This window comes from Bison bison, unplaced genomic scaffold (assembly GCF_000754665.1).
Source record: "Bison bison bison isolate TAMUID 2011002044 unplaced genomic scaffold, Bison_UMD1.0 scf7180017864216, whole genome shotgun sequence".
In the NCBI taxonomy this organism is placed as follows: domain Eukaryota; kingdom Metazoa; phylum Chordata; class Mammalia; order Artiodactyla; family Bovidae; genus Bison; species Bison bison.
The window spans coordinates 260394-270413 of NW_011494788.1; the positions used below are offsets into that span (position 1 = coordinate 260394).

Sequence of the window (10020 nt, forward strand, 5' to 3'; positions counted from 1 at the left end):
TTCTTCATCACCATATTACCTACCTGATGTTTTATCCTTGAAAGAATGAAATACTGTTGAAGATGGTTTTATTTTGATCTTCACCCTCCTCCAGCAACCTTTTTCATTTTTATAACTATGTCATTCTAGTACTCGAAAGCCTTTGTCCTTCAGTTTATCACCATATTAAATTTTAATTCTTTTGTTTATGTTTCATGCTCTTCCATTAGTTGCCTCATTAAAACTATCCAAATTTATGGTATACTTCTTAAAATATAATAATCTCCTTACTGCTCAAAAGTATGTTCTTATTCCTAGGATTTTCCATATGTTACCTTCTCCATAGCCAAATAATATCAAATAGTAACAGTTTTACTTCTTCCCCTTCAAGTTGGATGCTTTTTCTCTTTATTTCTTGTCTTTTTTTTTTTTTCCTTTTGGTCTGATTGCCATCGCTAGGCCTTCCAGTACTGTGTTAAATAGAAGTGGCAAGAGTGGGCAGTCATGTCTTGTTCCTGAAATCTAGAAGAAAACTTTTTAGATTTTCACTGTTGAGTGTGGTGTTAATTGTGGATTTGTCATCATCTTGTGTGTGTTTAGTCGATCAGTCATGTCAGATTCTTTGTGACCCCATGGATTGTAGCCTGCCAGGCTCCTATGTCCATGGGGATTCTCCAGGCAAGAACACTGGAGTGGGTTTCCATGCCCTTCTCCAGGGGATCTTCCCAAACCAGGGATTGAACCCAGGTCTCCCACACTGTAGGTGGATTCTTCACCATCTGAGCCACAAGGGAAGCCCATGTGGATTTGTCATAAATGTTCCTTATTATGTTAAGATATTTACCTTCTATATCCAGTATGTGAAAGTTTTTTTATCATGGATGAATTTTGAATTGTTGAGTGCGTTTCTGTATCTCTTGAAATGATAGTGTGATCTTTATCCTTTTGTTAATGTGATGTATCACATTGGTTAATTTGCAAATATTGTACTATTTTTAATTCCTTGATATAAATCTCACTTGATCATATAGTTATTCCTTTTTATGTATTGCTGGATTCAATTTACTCATCTTTGTTGAGGACTTCTGCATGTATACTCACCAAAGATATTGCCCTGTTACTTACTTTCTGCCTGTTGTATCTTTGTCTAGTTTCAATACCAAGGTAGTGATGACCTTGTAGAATGCATTGGAGAAATGTTCCATATTCTTCAATATTATGAGTAGTTTGGGAAGAATAACTCTTCTTTATATGTTTGACAAAATTATCCTGTGACGTTATGTGGTCCTAGACTTTTGTTTTCTGAGATTTTTTAAAACTACAAATTCAGTTTCACTATTAGTGATCAGTCTGTTCAAATTGCTGATTTCTTCTTGATTCATTTTTGGCAGCTTGTATGTTTTTAGAAATTCCTTCATTTTTTTCTTAGTTGTACAGTTTGTTGGCATGTAACCATTTGTAGCATTTCCTTATGATTTTTTTATATCTTTGAGGTTTTCAGTTGCTATTTCTCCTCTTTCTATCTTATTTTGTTTAGTTGGGCCCTCTCTTTGGGTGAGCCTGGCTGAAGTTTTATCAATTTTGTTTTTATCTTTTCAAAAAAACTAGCTCTTGATTTTATTGATCTTTTTTCTTGTTTCCATGGTCTATGTTTTATTTATCGGCTCTCTGATCTTTATTATATCTTTCTTTCTGCTGACTTTGGGCTTTTTATTTCTTTTCCTAATTCTTTCAGCTGGTATATTAGGTTGTTTGAGACTTTTCTTGTTTCATGAGGAGGGCCTTTATCACTGTCAGCTTTCCTCTTAGAACTGCTCTTACTGCATACCATTGGTTTTAGAAAGTTTCATTTGCATTTTCTGATTGCATCTTTGGTTTCATCATTGACTCATTGGTCTTTCCGTATGTTATTCCATTTGCTATATACATTTAGGTGCCCCTGTACTGGGTGAGTATATATTAATGGGCGCAATGCCCTCTTATTGTATTGGTCCCTTAATCACTATGCAGTAGCCTTCTTTGTCCTTTATTATAGTCTTTGCTTTGAAGTCTGTTTTGTCTGATATGAGTGTGGCTACCCTTGGTTTTTTGTTGTTACTGTTTGCATGAAATATCTTTTTCCATCCCCTCACTTTGTCTGTGTGTGTCTTTAGTCCTGAAATGAGTCTCTTGAAGGCAATATATTGAAGAGTTTTTTTGTTTTGTTTTTCTCATTCAGCCACCTTATGTCTTTTGATCAGGGCATTTAATCCACTGACATTTAAATAATTATTGATAGCTATGTACTTATATGGACTTCCTTGGTGACTCAGTGGTTTAAAAAAAACAAAACAAAAACACCTGCCAGTGCAGGAGATTCTATCCTGGGTCAGGAAGATCCCCTGGAGAAAGAAATGGCACCCCACTCCAGTATTCTTGTCTGGAGAATTCCATGGACAGAATTCTCCTGACCGGCTACAAAAGAATCAAATACAATTTAGCAACTAAACAACAACAGCAATGTACTTTATTTTTAATAAAATAAAATGCCGTTTTATTACTTGTTTTCCAGTTATTCTATAGTTCTTTTACATTTATTTCTAATTCTTTTTTTTTCTTATGGTTTGATACTTTTCTTTAGTAGTATGTTTAAATTATTTTCTTTTTGGTTTTTGCCTATCTATTGTAGGCTTTCAGTTTATGGTTACCATAGGGTTCATATGTTGACCCGTAATTATATCCACTTGCTCTAAATGGTAGTCTTTTAAGTCAGAACACATTCTAAAAGATCTACATTTTTAAATCTTCTCCCTAAGAGAGGATTTTTGTATTTTTGATGTCATGTTTTATGTCTTTGTGCTTATCCCTTAGCAGTTTATTATGGTAGTTATAGTGATTTTTACAATATTTTGTCTTTTAATCTATATACTGGCTTATTTAAGTAATCATCAATCCGTACTACATATTTTTCTGTCTTTCCTAGTGGGATTTTCTCTTTCCTGTAGATTCTATTTTTCCATTTAGAGAAAACCCTTCAACATTTATTTTAGGGTAGGTTTAGTATTGATGAAGTCTTTTAGTTTTGCTTGTCTGAGAAGTTCTTCATCTTTCCTTCTATTCTAAATTATAGTCTTTCTCGGTAGAGTATCCTAGGTTGCAATTTTTTTCCCTTTCAGCACTTCGCATATATCATGCAACTCCCTTCTGACCTTCAAAGTTTATGCAGAGAAATCAGCTGATAGCCTTACGGGGATTCCCTTGTATAAGACTCTCTGTTTTACTCTTGCTGCCTTTAGAATTCTCTCTATATATTTGACTTTTACCATTTTGATTATGATGTTTTGGTTTGGGTCTTTTGGGGTTCATTTTGTTTGAGTCCCTCTGTGTTTTCCATACGTGAGTACTGTGTCTTTTTCCTTCTTCAGGCTTGGAAAGTTTTCAAGCATAGTTTCCTCAAATACATTTTCAATCCCCTTCCTCTCTCCTCCCTCTGAGACACTTACACGGTGAATGTTGGTGTGCCCAATTTACCGCAGATATCTTTTTGAAAGTCAGTTGATTATTTTGACTGCGCTGGGTCTTTGTTTCTGTGCAGGCTTTTCTCTGGTTGTGTGAGTAGAAGCCACTCTCTAGTGGTGCGTCGGCTTCTCACTGTGACGGCTTCTCCCGTGGAGCACAGGCGCAGCACGTCCAGCCTATGTAGCGTGTGGGCTCAGTAGCTGCGGTTCCCAGGCTCTGGAGCACAGGCTCAGTAGTTCTGGCATGAGGGCTTAGTTGCTCTGCAACATGCGGGATCTTCCTGGATCAGAGATCAAACCCGTGTCTCCTGCATTGGCAGGCAGATTCTTTACCACTGAGCCACCAGGAAAGCCTCTGAGATCTCTTAAGCTATATTAATTTTTAAAAATTTATTTTTCTTTTTGCTTTTATGAGTGGATTGATTCAATTATCTAATCTTCCAAATAACTTATACGTTCTCCTGTATCAGTTTGTTAGTCCCTCTAATGTATTTTTTATTTCCTTCTAATGTGTTTTTTGATTTGAAACTTCATTTCTGATTGGGTCTCTTTTACGTTTCCTAGTTCCTTGTTAAATTTTTCACTGTGCTAATTTATTCATTCCCCTAATTTAGTTAGCATTTTTATTACCAAAGCTTTGAATTCTTTATCTGATAAGTTATTTCTAGGGATATTTAGGGACTTTTTTTTGCTCTTTCCATTGAGAGCACTTCTTCTGCCTCTTCATTTTGCTTAACTTTCTCTCCGTTTCTGATTTTACGTTAAACAGTTACCCAGAGATCTCAAAGGGGTGTTCTTATGTGGGAGCATCATTATACAAATTGTGTGTACCCAGTGCGTTTGGTGGAAAAGCTGGATATGATATGGATGCAAAGTACATCTTTCCTCAGGGTGTACTGGTGGTTACCACTTTGGTACAGGGTGTGACTGGAGATGGAGGGAGCCAGGTTTGAGTTGGGACTTTCCCTCTGCTCAGTGGCCTCTGTCAGGTGTGGGATCTGTTCCCAAGCTGTTGTAGCAGAAGCCCTGGGGGTTGAGCGCAAGCTGGCTCTGTACCCTTGATGTGCGTGTTTTCTTCTCTCCCCACACTGGGACCCTTGTCCTGGAGTCAGGGGAATGCTAAAGCAGAAGGGGGCTCATGTAGGCTCTTGGCTCGTGTTAACCACAGAGAACTGTCCAGGCTGTCTGCAGTGCACTGCCTATTTAGACATTCACGATTGTTTCTCTCATTTTGCGCAGAGGCAGCTTTGTGTGCAAGTTTCCTTTGTCACTTACAGTGGGTCACTGACCCCACCTGTTGCCGCCCCTGCCCGCTTGTGGATACACACTGCAGGACAGGCAGGGCCTACATGGACTTTTTGCCTGTACTGGGGCAGAAGCAACTGCTGCCAGGGTTGCAGGCTGCTTCCAATGTTCTGCTTGAGTAAGTGCCAATGATCACCATCCTGCCCGACCCGGACTCCGCCTGAGATATGGGCACCTCTCCATCTATCTGCTGATCTTCACATTCTGGCATATAAATAGTCTTCTCATTATGTCAGCAAAATGAAATAAATGTCAGTATCCTTTTTTAAAGGTCAAAACTGCCTTTTTAAGCCATTTAGTTCTTAGTTTTCCATTTGTATATATAAGTATCATAGGTGTACTTAGCCCTTTATTTTAAGTATCAAGAAAAATGATGGCTTTCTTTTATGATTTTGGTTCCAGAAGAATAAACGCAATATTGAGGTTTCTGATGGCAGCTTTGAAATAGCTTTGAACAGCCCTAGATATTAGAAAAGAAGGAGAAATTTGTTCTGACTGTTATCATGTAGACTTGCTACTGCTACTGCTAAATTGCTTCAGTTGTGTCCGACTCTGTGTGACCCCATAGATGGCAGCCCACCAGGCTCCTCTGTCCCTGGGATTCTCCAGGCAAGAACACTGGAGTGGGTTGCCATTTCCTTCTCCAAGGCATGAAAGTGAAAGTGAAAGTGAAGTCGCTCAGTTGTGTCCGACTTCTCGACCCCAGGGACTGCAGCCTACCAGGCTTCTCCATCCATGGGATTTTCCAGGCAAGAGTACTGGAGTGGGGTGCCATTGCCTTCTCCTAGTTTAGTGTTATTATTCAGAACACCTTAGGTGCATCTATGATGTTAACCAAGTGATATCTGTATTTCCTCTGTGTTCATCATTAGAAAATAGTTCATTCAATGTCTATAAACACTGTATTTGCTACTTCTTTGCCTTGATATTAATATGAAAATTTAGTTGTAAATTAGATATATTAGAAAAAGGATTGTTGAACTTTAAGTACTGTGTATTTACCATGTGAATGTTTAGAACTTAATAAATGTAATTATGTTTAACACCTGAAGTAATATGCTGCCATTTGAGTATAAGAAACCAGGTCATATTGGTTCCATTTTTCTGGTCATAAATTTTTCACTTTAATATAGATTATTTTATGTATATATCCATTTTACATCCATAGTTAAGAATATAAAAACTAGATATTTATAATTATAAACAAAGCACTTGGTTTTGCTTTCCCATGATTCGAAAGTATTCTTATCCATCCAGGAATGAATACTTAACAATTTCAGCATCATGTTACACTATGTCAACATGAATACCAGCATCAACATGGAGATGTATTAGTCACTGTATGTGAATCAATATCTGATTTCTGACTTTTGGAACTATCAGTCAAAATTCAGCAATGGCGGTGACATGGGTAATACTGACATAGTGTGAGTGAGGTACCTCATATCTATAGTGCGTGGATGTCTCATGTATGTTTTTCTCTTACTCCTGTATGCATTATTCCCATAGAAAATGCAATTCTCCAAGGGATTTTTTTTTTTAGAGGACAAAACCCAGCATGGAAAGCTCTTGTCGAGAAGTTGAGATGGGAGAAGTTGGTTTGTTCAGTTGGTGATAATAGAACTGTCATCAGAAATGGTCAGTAATTTTTCTCATACAAGTATATTTAATTACAGTTCTGGATAATCAACAGTAGCCTATGCTTTTTGAATATTTATGTTCCAAGGGTTATGTTTACTAAAAGTTCATAGTTATAAAAGGTAGCTCAGTGTCACTTAATATGTTCAGGGTCATCCCAATGTACATGTGGTCTTTGAAATTACATTCTTTGAAGGCATTTAAAAAACATCTGTGTGAGGTAAATAGGTTACAAACTTTGAAAAGGATTCATCTGAAGAAATAAGCCTTCGATCATGGTTCATAAGCCCTCACCTCCATTTGATAATCTTACAGTAAGGTCACTGCCATGGGCCTCTTACATGTACTTTCAACGCTGTAAGGATAATTAACTCTGGATCCAAGGTTAGGCAGAGTTGTATAGATGGAGTTGAAACCACATTTGCTGTCGTTTTTTTTTTTGTTTTGTTGCCTTGTAAATAATTGAAAGGTCTTCATGCATGAGTAAATGTGTTGTTTTGTGTTTTAAATGTAAGCTATATACTCTAGGTACAGTGTAAAATATATTTGACTTTATAATGTGCTGAAAACATTTTGAAAGATGAAAGGACATTGATACTTAAGGTTGGAAGAGTAATCCCTTAGGATTAAGCTCATGAATAAGAATTAATTTCATGTTTAACGTGGTTTCACTCACTTTACTCTCTGTGTTCTGCAGTATGCCACATGGCTGACTGCACTTGGTTTTCAAATTTTTATTTGATATTTCTGATTTGTGGCTTATCTATCTAATGATTACGTATTATCATACTTGAAGCAGTACATGGTCAGTTTTTCAAAATCTTACTGTCAGAGTATTACCAAAGGGTGTTATGTGAATCTCTATCAAAGTAAAAATGTGTTCATGTTTTGAATGATCAAATATGTACCCATGTATTTGATGCTTACTAAAAAAAAAAAAAAAAAAAACCCTCTCTTTTGTGCAGATAAAATCATACCTCTGCTGTGAGGATTTTTCTAGAGAAATACTTTTTAAAATCCTTAAGTAATGAATGGTATTGGTCTTAATATATGTGTGATTATGTGAATATTCACTTACTACTTTTACTGAAATGCTTGAAATGCATAATAACATACATAAACAGTATATTCATTTAAATTTTAGTGTCACACTAAAATAAGCTGGACTTAGGGCACCATTATTTATGGTAATGATTAGGATGATCAAATATATAAGGCTTTTTAATAGCATTTTTGAAGGAGAGGACTGGAAGGCCAAGTGTCATAATACTTCTTATATCAACAAGCTTTCTCTGTTTCTATGGCACAAATCAGATTCTTTTGCAAAAGTTATCTGAGATTTAGTCTATAATTTGATTTCCTTTGTCATTTCAACCACATTACATTTCTGTTTTACATGTGAATTGATTTCTGTCCGGCTTCTTGCTTTTATTATTTATTTAGATCAGGCAGTTGAACTTTAACTCCACAAATGAAATAAAGTAGAATGCTCTTTTATTATTTCTAATGAAATAATAAAAGAAAAAATGATCTTGAGATAACAGAACTAGACCAGTTTTGACCCAAGCAATTGACTTTAAGAATTCACCATAAACATGTAATTTCTATTAATCTCTCCAAGGCATAATGAAAGTACTGAGGACTCTTAATTTTATGAGTTAAACATATGCATTACACATAGTTGATGAATCTTTCCTGTCAGGCTTCCCTGGTAGCTCAGCTGGTAAAATCCACCTGTGATACAGGAGACCCGGTTTGGTTCCTGGGTGGGGAGGATCCCCTGGAAAAGGGATAGGTTACCACCCCAGTATTCTTGGGCTTCCCTGGTGGCTCAGCTGTTGTATTAAGAAGCACTTATTCTCTGTCAGCAACATAGTAGGCACTCTTACACAGTAATCAGAGGTTATCTTCCCTCAAAGATTTTCAGAATTCATAGATACAACGCTTATTTTTATGAAAGGCAGCAAAATAATTAAATAGAAAAATACTTCATTGTATATAATGGAACATGAATACAATATTATATGACATTATACATAGTATAAGACAAATAATCATCATAGTGAATAAAATTACAGGATTTCAAGAAGAAAAATAGATTCAGTTTATTGAAAAGGGACAAAGTTAAATATGAACTGTCTTGAAGGGAGTTAATTAGGTTGCAGAGAGGCCCAAAAGAACATTTTTAAGCATATAGTAATCCAAGAAAATTGCAAAGTGAGAGCATGTATGTGTGATATGTCCTGGGGAAGGTGGAGAAGCTGTTTTAACTGTAGTAGAGAGTTGGTGTAGGAGAAAGAAATATGAATGAGAAGATCAGCCAAGATTGCCTTGTGGAGGGTGAATGAGTGCACCACCAGATAAATATCTGAGAAGCTATCAGTGGATTGAGAGAAACTCAGGAGACAGAAAAGAAAATATAAAAGGGAAATTCAGTGAAAGAGATGACTTAGAAATGGGTGGGCAGCAGGCTACAATAAATGAATAGTATTGCTCCAAAGATAAAAGAACTGAACATAGAGTTATAACTACTGACCAGTGTTCAGAAGGATAAACATTTACTTAGCTGAAAAGTTTGGATGAAAAAGAGAAGTTGTGGACAAAAATAACCTGTATTTAGTTGTTTTTGAAAAAGGTGAGGAAGATAAAAACATGGTAGTCAAGAAGTAACTTTAAAATATTTATTTTATAATAATATATTGTAATGTATGATATAGATTAATACTTTGTACTTTAAAACATTATATTTGAATAAGACAAAAATATAAATTAAAAAAAAGGGGAAAGTAAGATTAAAGAATTTAGAGTACATTTAGTGTCCTCCAGAAGCTCCATTTGTTTTTATTTTATATGCTTTAAGATAAACACAAAAATTTAAAAATTATTTCTCAATTTAATTAATCACTAACATAATTATTATCCACTAGTACTGTTTTTTTAAAATGCTTCACTTCTTTATTTTAATTCATGTTAAACATATTGAATATAAAATTCCATGTTCTGATTCTACGCTCAGTAAGATTTAATATTTGGTGCCATGTGCAGGTGCAAAATAATTCTGCAACAAAAACAGGTGAATCCAAAAAAAGAGACTATATTAGTATTCATGCCTACTAAGTCATAACAGTCATTTCAGATCTGCTTACTAATGAGAGAAATTAGACTACTGTTGTTGAATACTTCAACATTAATTATTGACTGGTTATATCTGTGTCTTCACTAATGTCAATCAGTTGTTTGGCAGACTAATTGAAAGTCTTTTTTCCCTATGCCGTCAATAAATAGGTCTAAAACCTACTGAAGTTCTTTATTTCAAATATTTGAACAAGTGAGAAAATTTTGATTCCAAATATAAGTGTGCATAGTGTCCATGGGTATTTAGTCAGTCAGGTCAGTCGCTCAGTCGTGTCCGACTCTTTGCGACCCCATGAATCGCAGCACGCCAGGCCTCCCTGTCCATCACCAACACCCGGAGTTCACTCAGACTCACATCCATCGAGTCAGTGATGCCATCCAGCCATCTCATCTTCTGTCGTCCCCTTCTCCTCCTGCCCCCAATCCCTCCCAGCATCAGAGACTTTTCCAATGAGTCAACTCTTCA

General features: G+C 35.9%; 1 protein-coding gene across 1 annotated transcript in view; it reads left to right on the forward strand.

Annotated features, from left to right (window-relative positions):
* Nucleotides 1–10020, forward strand: part of THSD7A (thrombospondin, type I, domain containing 7A) — a 487905-nt gene that overhangs the window by 106623 nt on the left and 371262 nt on the right. The gene's annotated exons all lie outside the window — the stretch shown is intronic.